Source organism: Haliaeetus leucocephalus, unplaced genomic scaffold (assembly GCF_000737465.1).
Source record: "Haliaeetus leucocephalus isolate CR32 unplaced genomic scaffold, Haliaeetus_leucocephalus-4.0 Scaffold179, whole genome shotgun sequence".
NCBI lineage: Eukaryota > Metazoa > Chordata > Aves > Accipitriformes > Accipitridae > Haliaeetus > Haliaeetus leucocephalus.
In genome coordinates this window covers 415087-426748 of record NW_010972615.1, presented here as the reverse complement: position 1 = coordinate 426748, position 11662 = coordinate 415087, and positions in this window count along the sequence as shown.

Below are 11662 nucleotides of genomic sequence, written 5' to 3'. Positions count from 1 at the left end.
ATACATTCCAAATTAAATTTAAGCAAAAGGAAAAAAAAAGATCATTTGGGACTGAATTAGCGGGCTTCAGAGAGAAATAAATAATAATCAAACATCTGTGTTCTAAATAGTACGTGCTTTATCAGACAAACAACTGTTACCATCTCATTGTATAAAATGGCTTGGGGAAAACACCGTAGCTCAAAAGCAAAGTCTCAGTTAGAAAAGGGAAAAAAAAGTTCATTAACAAGTCAGGAAGTGATTGAAAGTTGCCATGCTGCTGTATTGCCTTTTTCCTCTGTTGTCTCTGCCAGCAGTAAAAAAGTATTTATTTTAGTACTCGATTCAGTGGACAAATGACAACTCGAAAGCTAAGGAAAAAACACTAAATGGCATATATTTGCAAAGTACAGCAGCTGAAACTCCCAAATATTCTGAGCATCAAAATATGATCCCATCTTCCTTTCTTGCTGAGTTTTCAAGCACCTTGTCTCCCATGAAGGTTATAGGGTTTATTTTTGCAAGGGAGCAAATAAAGGATACTGAATTAACAAATAGGTAAAGAGGGAGAACTTACTATTACCTCCATGCTGCCAAGACATGCTGCTAAGGCATGCTGCTGACCAGACATTAACGTATCGCTAATATGCCCAAGGGGGAAAAAATGACCCAAATAAAACAGTAATAAATAACAATGCCGTACACTAATTAGCCTAGTGTAATATTTCATAACACACAGGCTATTTTTGTCCTTCCTCCTCTCCTTACATTCATCTTTCTGCCTCTTGGAAGCCATAGGGATAGCATGAGATTGCAGGATAATAAACCAAATAAACTCATCATTTGGACTACAGCAGGATGACTTTCTGTGTGTCTCCTACTGTTGCATACCCTTTCTCCACACCAATTCACACTCTCTACTGTCTGGCTTTGACTGAGGCACAGTGGTGGATAGCTACAACTGATCCATGACAAGATCACACACAAAAATCTGATGATAATATAGAGAAAGCCTTGAATATTTCATATTATTATTAGGAGGGTTTTTTTCCTCTTTTCCTGGACTCCAGCACTTGATTGCTGCTATGCCTGCATGTCTGCAGGTTAGGATTCCGCTACCTTTTGAGCAGGCGGCTGTCTGTTTGTCTACTCCTTAGGTAACTGTGTTAAAATATCCTATTCCAGCTGTAACACTTGTTTTACAAGAGCCCTGGTTTTGTCTGACACAATATGGAACAACATTTGTCATTCGTTATCAGGGGTGATATATTTGTTAGCCTGCAGAGAAACATCTGCTGTGCTTTAATCTCTAGTGTGCAGGCCAATATTCATAGGATACAGCTGCATAAAATCACAGTATTAGATGGGGCTGTCCAGTCTGACATGAAGGCTAGCTGGCAGGCAGACAGAAACAGATTTTATTATCTGCCTTTTACATATTTATTTATGTCAAATATTTCTGAGAATCCATACATTAAAGCCCTTTTTATGCATTGTTGTTTTGCAGTGACAAGTCATCGACAGCCAAATGAGAAATTTATGTTACATATTTAATATGGACATCTGAATGATTATCAAATCTATAGAAGCCAAGCCTGCCCAATCACCCCTAAATAATGGATGAGAAGTGGATGTGACTCAATTTGTTCAGTATAAAACCTAGACGACCTCTGTCTCTCATTTCATCACTGCGGCACTGTCATTATTTGCTTCTATTCATCTCACTTGGCATCACTCAATAAAATCTGCACATGATAAAGAGAATAACCTTGGTCAATAGTAAGAATGCAGGGGGAGGAAAAATGATAATGTCCTCTCCTCACAGGTATGATGCCATGATGCATGCCATCATGGCTATATGAACTTCACAAGGATGCTGGTATGTAGTCATAATAAAAGAGGAGACAAAAACTTTAATGAGATGGTTGGATGTAGGGAGGAGGGATGGGCTGGATTAATGTCCTTTCATTTAGTTTGTGGATTTATGGTGAGGAAATTTTTAAGAGGGATTTAAAACAGGAGAAAAAAGCCACTGGAAATATGGCTTTATTTAAAATAAATGCAGAAACATTCTCGCAAGGGAAAGACGGTGTAAGTATTTTATAGAAGTTGCAACAAATTCCTCTGTCGTTATCTAGCAAAGGTTTGATGGCCTCATGAAATATGTTTTTCACTGAGACTACCAAAGAAGTACTTGTAAGAAGAGACTATGTTAAAATTACAGGTCATTGCAAAAATCCGTCAAAGAGGAAGGAGAGGGACCCAGTCGGGCAGATCAGATTTTAAAAGTAAATCATGCTCCTTGAAAATATTTCAGTAGGGCTGCCTGTGATCATGAAAACTTCCTATCTAACATTATATATTCACATTCCTTTTGAAAGGTCCCATAGTTGGGTTAATATGTCAATAAGCGAATGCAGGAATGTCAAAGGTTAAATTCATACCCATCAAGATGAGAAGGCTTCTGGTCACAGAAATGTCCAAAATGTGTAACTGGATTTCATGGCAGCGAGGAAGATGACCTATGTCATGCTCTAATAGCTCAGTAGAGCACACTGTAATTTTATAACTCATTATTCATACAAATATCCTACAAAAGAGTTACAAAAATGGACAAAGCTATAGAAGGTTGCAGTGAAAAATGATAGGAACAGAAGGTTAGGAGGGATATAATGGATAGGAAATAGTAAGCAAAAAGCAGGCAGAACTGGGCTGCAGTGTGCTGATTAAAGATTGGGTTACTGCTGCATTTAAAAAAGGAACGGAGTCAGTGAGTCTGAGGATGTTGGCTAGACAGTTTCAGACTTAGCGCAGAAGCAGCAGCAAAGTATCAATCTGAAAGTTTGGAAGGGATGAGTAAGAAGCATAAGGAAACTAGGTAGTAAAAGAAAAAAGGAACCATGGGAGCATGAGAGGAGATGGGATCGTAACAGGTCAAAACATAGGTACAGCATTGAATTCAAAGGCTGATGAGGAACACAGAAGCAGCATTGTGTAATGTACGAGATGTGGCTTTATATGAGTGAGAAGTGACTGAAGTGGCTTTGCATACCATACTATGTAGGCATTTATCATGGGGTTGTCAAGATTTTTCTCAAGTAGTTCAGCAGAGTGAATTGCAAGTCAGTGTCACATGTAAGGGAAGCTGTCATTCGGCAGCCTTGCAGAGCAAAGCAACCTTGTTTGCAAAGAAGAACTTTGCGGTTGACTTTGAAACAATTCTAGATGAACAGAAGAGGCTCACAGTTGAGAATAAGGTTTGAAATGCAGCTGTCTTGCCAAAGAGTGTGCTTGCTTCAGCAAGGATTAGCTGCAGAGGATGAAGAGGAAGGCAGGGGTCAAAATGCATGTGGCAGAAGGAAAGGAAACAACGAGATGGGACCATTAGGGTCAGAGACAAGATGCAGATATCTGTTACTCATGAGAAAGTTGAGGTAAATTACAACGTAACTTGGCAAATGTAGGAAAAGAAGCAAAGAAAAGCGAAATCCCAGCTTTGGCAAATGTGTAGAGAAAAACAAAATTTAGCAAGCTGTTCACCTAAATTCAACTAAACTAGCAAGGAAGTGGAAGATGCCCCAGTGTTCAAGATTAGCTTCTGTGAACGCTTCATGGAAGAATGAGGCAGTGAAGCTCAGCGAAGGAGACCAGGCCTGGCAGGAAGGTTAGAGTTGTAAAGCTAGTAAGTAAGAAAAAGGGGCCAAGTAATGAAAGGGTATTTGGTGGGAGTGTTCAGAGACAGAACCTGCCAGAGGAAATAATTATATTTAGAAGAGAAAATTATGTTGAATACTTAGCTATGTGGGCAGGTGACGGTGTGGGTCTTTTGAGAAGGGGGGGATTTTGAGTTCCCAAAATGCAGTAGATGCTGCCACAGATGACAGCTGTACCTGAAGCAGAAGACAGAGATTAGTAATTAAAGTGCAGGTTAAGTAACTGAGTTTTAAAACTGCTTTTTAATGCAGTAAAGAGCAGAGTGAACTCAGGTGTAGGATATCTGTGGGGGGTGGGGACACTGGAAGAATTCTCCATAATAGTGAGAGAAACAAGATGCTGAGTCGCAGAGGGAGATGAGGTCGAGGAAGGGATGAGAATTTTCCCATTTCTTAGAAATTATAAGAAATTAAATATGTTATTTGCAGACCAATGGCTAGCCTGGAAATAGATAAAATTCCTCTTAAAATAACTAATAATTAAAGTAGAAATTGTAAAGATGAAAATAATGGGAAATGTTGAACTGACAACACGAGAACTTCTGCAAAAATTTCTCACTTTTCTTTAATGGGGCAAGAATATTGATATAAATATATTGAAGTCCCCAAGCTTCTACATCAGAATTATTTATTTCCTTTTCTCCATATGGACAATGTCATCCTACCATTAAAAGTAAAAATTAATGTTGATATTTAAAAGATACCACTTTCCTTCTTCTCACCCCTATACATATAGATGCTGGTGGTGTCTGTAGGTTGAAATAATAGGGGCAAATTAAAAAAAAGCATATATTACATGCTTGGTTGTCCAGGACTGTGTTCAGATGAGAGCTTTTGTTTTGTTTCTCGTCAGAACTACAGAAATCAACTTGACACGGCATGTCAGCATATTCAGGAATTATCTGGGAAAATCATATGCAAAGGCAGCGCCAGTTAGGAGTGGTGAATTGCTTGAAATCATTTGTAATAGTCGTGAGCAGTTTGATCGTTTCCCCAGCCTTTTGAAGCCGTGTGATTTGTGCTGTAAAGCTAATGCTGGCAATAAAGAACCCATGCCTATCTGTTAATCAGGTTGAAGATGGCAGCTGTTTCACATCAAGAGGATTTTAAGACAAAAGCAGAATAAAATACAAGACAGACAGAGAAAGGAAAATTCTATTCTTTGTCAGAGGCTAAAATTAATTGTGATGATTTAAACAATTCCAATGAAGATCTTTGTGTATGCTGAACAGATAGTGGGGAATATTGTGTTTCATTGATGAAGCATTGATACAATCAGCTTCAGGACTCACTGAATGCCTTGAAATCCTTTCTAATTCCTTTACTTTTCGAAGTCTCTAACATGTTGGAGAAAGTTACAGTCTCGTCCTTTGTTGCCACAACCTTCAAAATGGCATTAATTATTGTGGGGGTTTTTTCTTAGAGTTATATAGGAATAAAGGTTACTCGACATTATCTTTCTGTCATTTAAATGAGGGGTTTTTATTTCTAGCAGAAGATTTCTGTGATTTATTCCAAACATTTCTTCATTTATGTCATGTGCTGTCCTGATAAAGAGACCCAGTAGGAGAAAGGACACTTTATCTTTTAGCTTAGATGAAAAAGAAGTCTGAAAGAGCTCTGAAGGAAAATGTAGGATTTCAGTGGGGGAAATCCTTGTCTCTTTGCAGCCAGTAAGAGTTTTTCTGTTGACTTCAGCAGAGCCTAGATTTGTCCCCCTGTGCATGAGGAAGGCCTGTGCTGTGTTGCTTCAGATTTGAGCAACTCCAACAAAGCTTTCTTAGGTTGGTTTTATCACACCAGGCAAACACCTTTAGACGTAGTATTCTGGTTTTAGTGCTCACCCTTCAAAGACTGTACAGGATGCCATTTTATAATTACATTAATAAATATTTGATTCTAGCAAAAATAAAGCAATTAAGCCATACTGGTAAATACTTAATGTACTCATTATACCTTTTCCTTCCTTACCCAAAGCCAGCTCTCCGGTTTCTCTGTATGGAGGGACTGTTAATTTTATATGTAAATGATGAATTATAGAACAATATTATAACAATATCTCTCTGCCTAACACATCTAGTCAGTATCTTGCAATGTATTTTGAGACTCACCCTACTCTTCAAGAAGGCTCAAACAGGCTAAATAATCAACCCCACAATATTTTATCTTTTTGCTTCCACAAATTGCACACAGTCAAAGGCTAAGACAGGGTAAGATTATAACATTATTGACAGCTTTCCTGTACACCGAAACATTAGCAGTTCTCAGTCTTACAGTATCAGATATAGCAGGCTTTAACTGGAACTTCAAATGGATCTTGTTGGGAAGGGCACAGGCTCACTCTTCAATGAGACCCACACGGTTTTTTTAGTTCATGAATGTCTCAAGATTACAGACTTTAAGTTCATGGTCGTTTTAGGTTTTTTAAAGAGGGCTTTTATGACTCTTTCTGGGGTTTGTAGAGTTGGACAAAGGCACCTGGTTTTGCAGATGTAGGGAAGTGAATAAATAGTGCTAATAAAAATCTTAAACACTCATCAAGAATTTCCTGAAATATTTCCTCAGTAACATGCTTGACACATATTTGCATTTATTTACTCATGTACACAAAAAATATGGTGATGAATATCTGCACTGTGCTATATCTTTGTATATTTACCAAGTACTCATTAAACTTACCAAGAATTACAAAGATTATCACATATGCAGTCTCTGCAGAGGAAAAAAATGAAGCAAAGGTCAATATATGTTATCAACATACAAGGTTTTATCTTATAAGTTACTAACCAGATTTAATATATGTTATGGTTAGTGCAGAAACACAGCCTGGTTAAACACTAAAGACGCTGGTGACATTTGACCTTTTGTTTGTATCACAGTCATATATTAGGCCTTAATAGTACACTCATTAATATGCTTCTATGAACATTCAGATGTTTTGTGGTGTCTTTTTTTACTTAAATGAAATATGTTTGGTTTTGTTTTCCCGTTTTGTACCACTCTGTTCCTGCACCTTAGTAAAGCTCGCTACAACTGTTACCGTAGCTGAATACATGGGCAATTATTTTCAAACAGCTGGAAACTTTTTAAGGTTCGTTTTTCTGCTCTGCGAGGTATTAGTAGGTAGCTCTTCTTTCATGATGGATTGCATGGCCCTGCCTTAAGACTACCTACATTTTCAATCTCCTTTTGCTTATACTTAACAGTGAAAAGGTCTGTAACTTGAACCACACAACTATCAGGTTCCACACAGGAGCCTCACTATTTGGCAAATTATTTGCCTTTGTTGCATTCATTTTTGTTTATAAAATACTAATTACCTCTTTTATTGTTTGAAGAGATTAAAAGTTAATAGGAGAAACTAAATAAACAGAATGCCATTCTGCACAAACTATATAAGCTGGTAATTAATTTCTGGCCTCCTCTGAGCTAATTAACTCATATAAAGAAATGAAGTTAATGAACCATAATTCTAGTCATACAAGTGTAGATACAAGCAGTTTGACTTAATGAATTAATAAGATATTTCCTTTCTTAGAGGTTTTTCAATTGTGTTCCTAGTCTGTAGGCCTTCTTAATGTTTCTTTCTGGCTAAAATATTTAATAAATGGCAGGGCAACCTGGAGATGGGACTTTGCAAATTTTACTGTCATGTAGGAGACCACAATTTCAGAGCAAAGAGGGAAATGTAGCTCAGCTGGGTGATGAATCTTTGGTACACAACAGAGATGTTTTATTCTGACTGGAGGTGATGCAGTAACCATCTTAGACTGAAAAGTAACAGTTTCCAAAAATGCAGTCATTTTGCTTTATCTGGGTTAAGGCAAAAATAAAAATGAAATAATTAATAATTTTAATGATATCCTTTTGGCTGAGTGAAAGGATCGATTGTTAGTTTAGACTGCTGACAACCTCATTTCTATCAGCATTTCATCTGGAATTTGCACTGTTATCTGAGCATGCTGTAATCAAAACTTGAGTCGGATGTATAATTCTTAGTTAATCCTGAGAAAAAGATTGTTTATCTCATGCTCCCTGATTTCTTCTGGAAATAAGACTTATTGTGCCTGTTTTGCCACAGTACCAATACAATGTTAGTTTTTACCAGACTAAATTGATACCTCATCGAATAGACCCTGCCCTAAAGAAAAGAATTTACCCAGTGGAAAAGTCCTTGGAAAACCCATCTCTGTGGCTCTGATTTACAAGCCATCCCCTCTGTAAAACTTTGCTGTGATGTCACTAATACTCTGCCAAGCAGAGTTGAGGCTTATGCATGTATAAAACAAACTTCCATGGAGTAGAGTTTTCTGCAAGACTGATTTTCCTTTCCTACTGGGTTTCCCTAATTTCATGAGAGGAAACAGGATTGTATAGATTACTTTATTCTTAATATTTTACAAACATTTTAGGATTATTTATTGATAAACAGTCTTCAAAACATGCTGCTCTTAACACTTTAAGGAAAAGAACCTAAGCAGAGGAAAAAAAAAATTAACATTTTGAGGTTGATTTTTCCCTTCACTAGTGGAGTACAGAACATATTGGACATCTGTTATGAAACCTGGATCTTCATGAATCAGTGAAAGTTTTCTGTTGATTTCAGATAGATTTTCATTCCTAATTGTTTCATAAGGAGAAAATAAAATAGCAAGTAAAAAGTCTTTATATAATTGTCAGTACCACACTGCTCTATATACCTATATTCCTTGGTTCTTTTTCCTTTTAGATAAAAACTTTTTTTATGCTATTATTTTAAACATGTCATTTACCTAAGTGTCAGCAGTCTCTGTTTCAGACCTTTGACCTTGGATTGTGACCAGGTGATCAATTTTGTTTTCCCTGGGCCTGAAAGCACAGCTGACACAGCTTTAGAAATGTATTTCATCTTGATTTAGTAACTTTCATTTATCCATCTCCATTATTTACTTAGATGCTAAGAGTACATCCTTTCTGGGCTATTTGTTTCTAATTGATGAGGTAGACGTACATAAACATGCCGCAGTCACTGAAAGTAAACAGTGTCTGGCTGCTGATAGTCTGTACATAAAATGATCAGGGTTTTTAAGGTTAAAAAATTGTCTTATATGACCATGACAACACTTGTTATTAATGAAAACAATGGCTGCTTAGTACCAGCATGCAATCTAATTAAAAAGCAGGATTCCAACAAAACCTGTTTCAAAGCAATTTGTCAATATAAAACCCATGAAGGAAAACTTAAGCATGATAAAACATGATTTAGCTAAGGAAAATATTGGTGCATCATTTCAGGTTCTGCTCAAATAAGAATGTAATTTCATTTTTTTGGTTCCCCAGTCCATTATAATTCTGTGATGCTGAATGTTATAGATCCTAATTATTAGATCCAAATATTTTGTTTATCTAAACCCACACATAGCAGACTCAGAGCATTGGCAGTATCACATGAGGTTCTACCATAGCCCATACGTGGAAGATATCTGCAAAGAAAATGCTACAGGACCTTTTTGAATAGGCAACGGCATTCATTCTGAGCATAAATAATAAGCTATCACGTATTATCACAAGGGCCCTCAGGGTAAGTGTAGATTTCAGCTAGAATGAATATTTACTCATTTATGGAAGGAAGGTAGGCTGGTGCCCTCGCTGAACACAACAGCTTTTTAGGAAACAAATAAGGTTATTTTTATCCTTAATTCCTTGTAATGGTGCGTGAGATGCTGATGATTAAAACTCACATCCTACCTTACAAGTTTACTGTACTTCCTCAAGGACAACCAATAGAGTGCTATCCAGAGCAGTCTCCAACTATAACCAGGTGCCTCACAGGATTTTTGAATGATCCCGTCTTTACCAAATCAAATTCTTGCCTTTTCCAGAACAAGCCAAAACCAGAAAGTTCAGACATTGTCAGAGTTCATCCTTGATTAGGAACCCATCTGAGGAACATAGCGTGCTCTAAAAGTTTCTGATTAAGAAACTATTAAATGATTCTCTTTTGTAGGCTTCACTGCCACTAGATTCCTGCTATAAAATGCTTCCTATCCCTCTGCCTTTAATCTTTTGTGAGATGCATCATAGTGCTTGAAATATGTTACTGGGCATGGGCATACTCAGAGCTTAAACTACAGATTTCAGAAGCCCAGTCCCATTTTTAAATGACAGCTTTTAAACTTTTATATATATTATAGCTAATCTTGTCTTCCTTCAGAAAAAGGATATGTTTTCAACATATGTTATTGAACAGTGTGAAAAATCATCCTGTTAATGGATAAAAATAAATCCTAGTATACTTGAGAGGAGCTGCTTGAACAAGGTAAAATTAAACTGTGGCTTCCTTTCTACGCTATGAATTAACATACGGGTGTTCTGTACCAAGCTTATATCTTTTTTCCTTGGTTTGTTTGTAGCCTTGATTATTATTAAAGACTAAACCCTATGTTTAAGACTGTGCAAGTTAATACTCTTGAATTAACTTTTAACTTGCATTCTTTTCTAGTCCATAATCAGATAATCTATGAGCAGGACTGTCTGATAACTTTTAATTTTAGGAATTTTTTTAATTATCTAATAACCTTTAATATTCCCAACTTTTATTTGGTGATAAAAAGAATTACTTCATATTTCATGCTCTGCGCTGTGCTCTTTATAGCCTTTTCTACTGCCAGATAGATGACAAACAAGTATTTGGATACTTTGTTTTTGTTAAATACTGTAATAAGACCGAAGAGAATACAAAAAAGACAAGCATTCCTGAAAGGTGATACTTGGTGGCTGAGTTTACAGAAGAGAGTCCTATTACCCTGTGGTGCTGCTCTAGTCATGCTCCAGTTCAACAGTCTGTTTAACGTGACTGCCTGTACACTTGACCTGCACTTACAGACTCGAGCGTTCAATGCCAAATCGCACCGCAAGCAGCCCACCATGAATAGCTGCTATGTGACACATCTATAATCTCTTTGGACTGGATATTTCTAGGCAGAAAGTTTCCCATAGTTGTGGCCCAGGGAATAATTTTACAGCTTGCAGTTACCACCTTGCTTTACCAATGGCTGGCCACCAACGAGAATGAGGGGAGCATATTTGTTCTAGCAAGGATGAAGGGCAACTTGGCAAAAGCAGATACCTAAAACCCTGGCAGGCTTTTTCCACCGTGCAACGCTGGATACGCATGTGTTAGCACTCTAAAAATAAAACAATGGTTATGACCATTATTGGGAGGACATAGTTTTAGCAAAATAAACTGCTGTTAGAAGATAGCTTTAGTGACATAAACATATTAATGCTGAGATATAAATCACAGGGTCCTTCTGCATTTTCATTATCTTCCTCCGAGGATTTACTGTGCTATAAATGAGATTCTATAGGAAATCCACCCATATATAACAATTTATAGTGTGATGTCAAGCATATAAGGATTAACACTGAAATATTGTATCTATATTTTAATCATAGTTGTAATCAATTATAGTTATGTAATTTTGATTTTTCTCAGTCCATTTTTAACACACTGTGGTTGCTGTATTAATACTTTTTTGGTTGTTGAGAGGAATAGCAAATGGTTTCTTAAATTAGAGAAAGAAAAACATTGAATTCTTAAGCAGATAAAAAAGGCTTAAATACATCATGATTAAACCATATGTCTTGTACGATCATCTCTTAAGTACTATAAGTCTTTACAGATGTACTGACCTCTTGGATTCCACAGCACAAATGAATCCCATTGCAACTGTGATATATTAATATTTGTCAAAGTCCTCCAAATTGAAAAGATTTTCTTTTCCTAGTACATGGGATTGCTTAGTTGAAAATTAAAGTTCTTGTACAAATAGAGCTGACATTTTGTTGCCTTCTTTTCTGGGGAAATTTCTCCCTCCTTCTGTTAGATAATATTTATTGTGTTTCATTTTTAATAGCGAGAGAACGATGCTGGCATATTCAGAGTTGTTGGAAAATGTTCATTGCATCTTTGGGTGTAAATGTAGTTG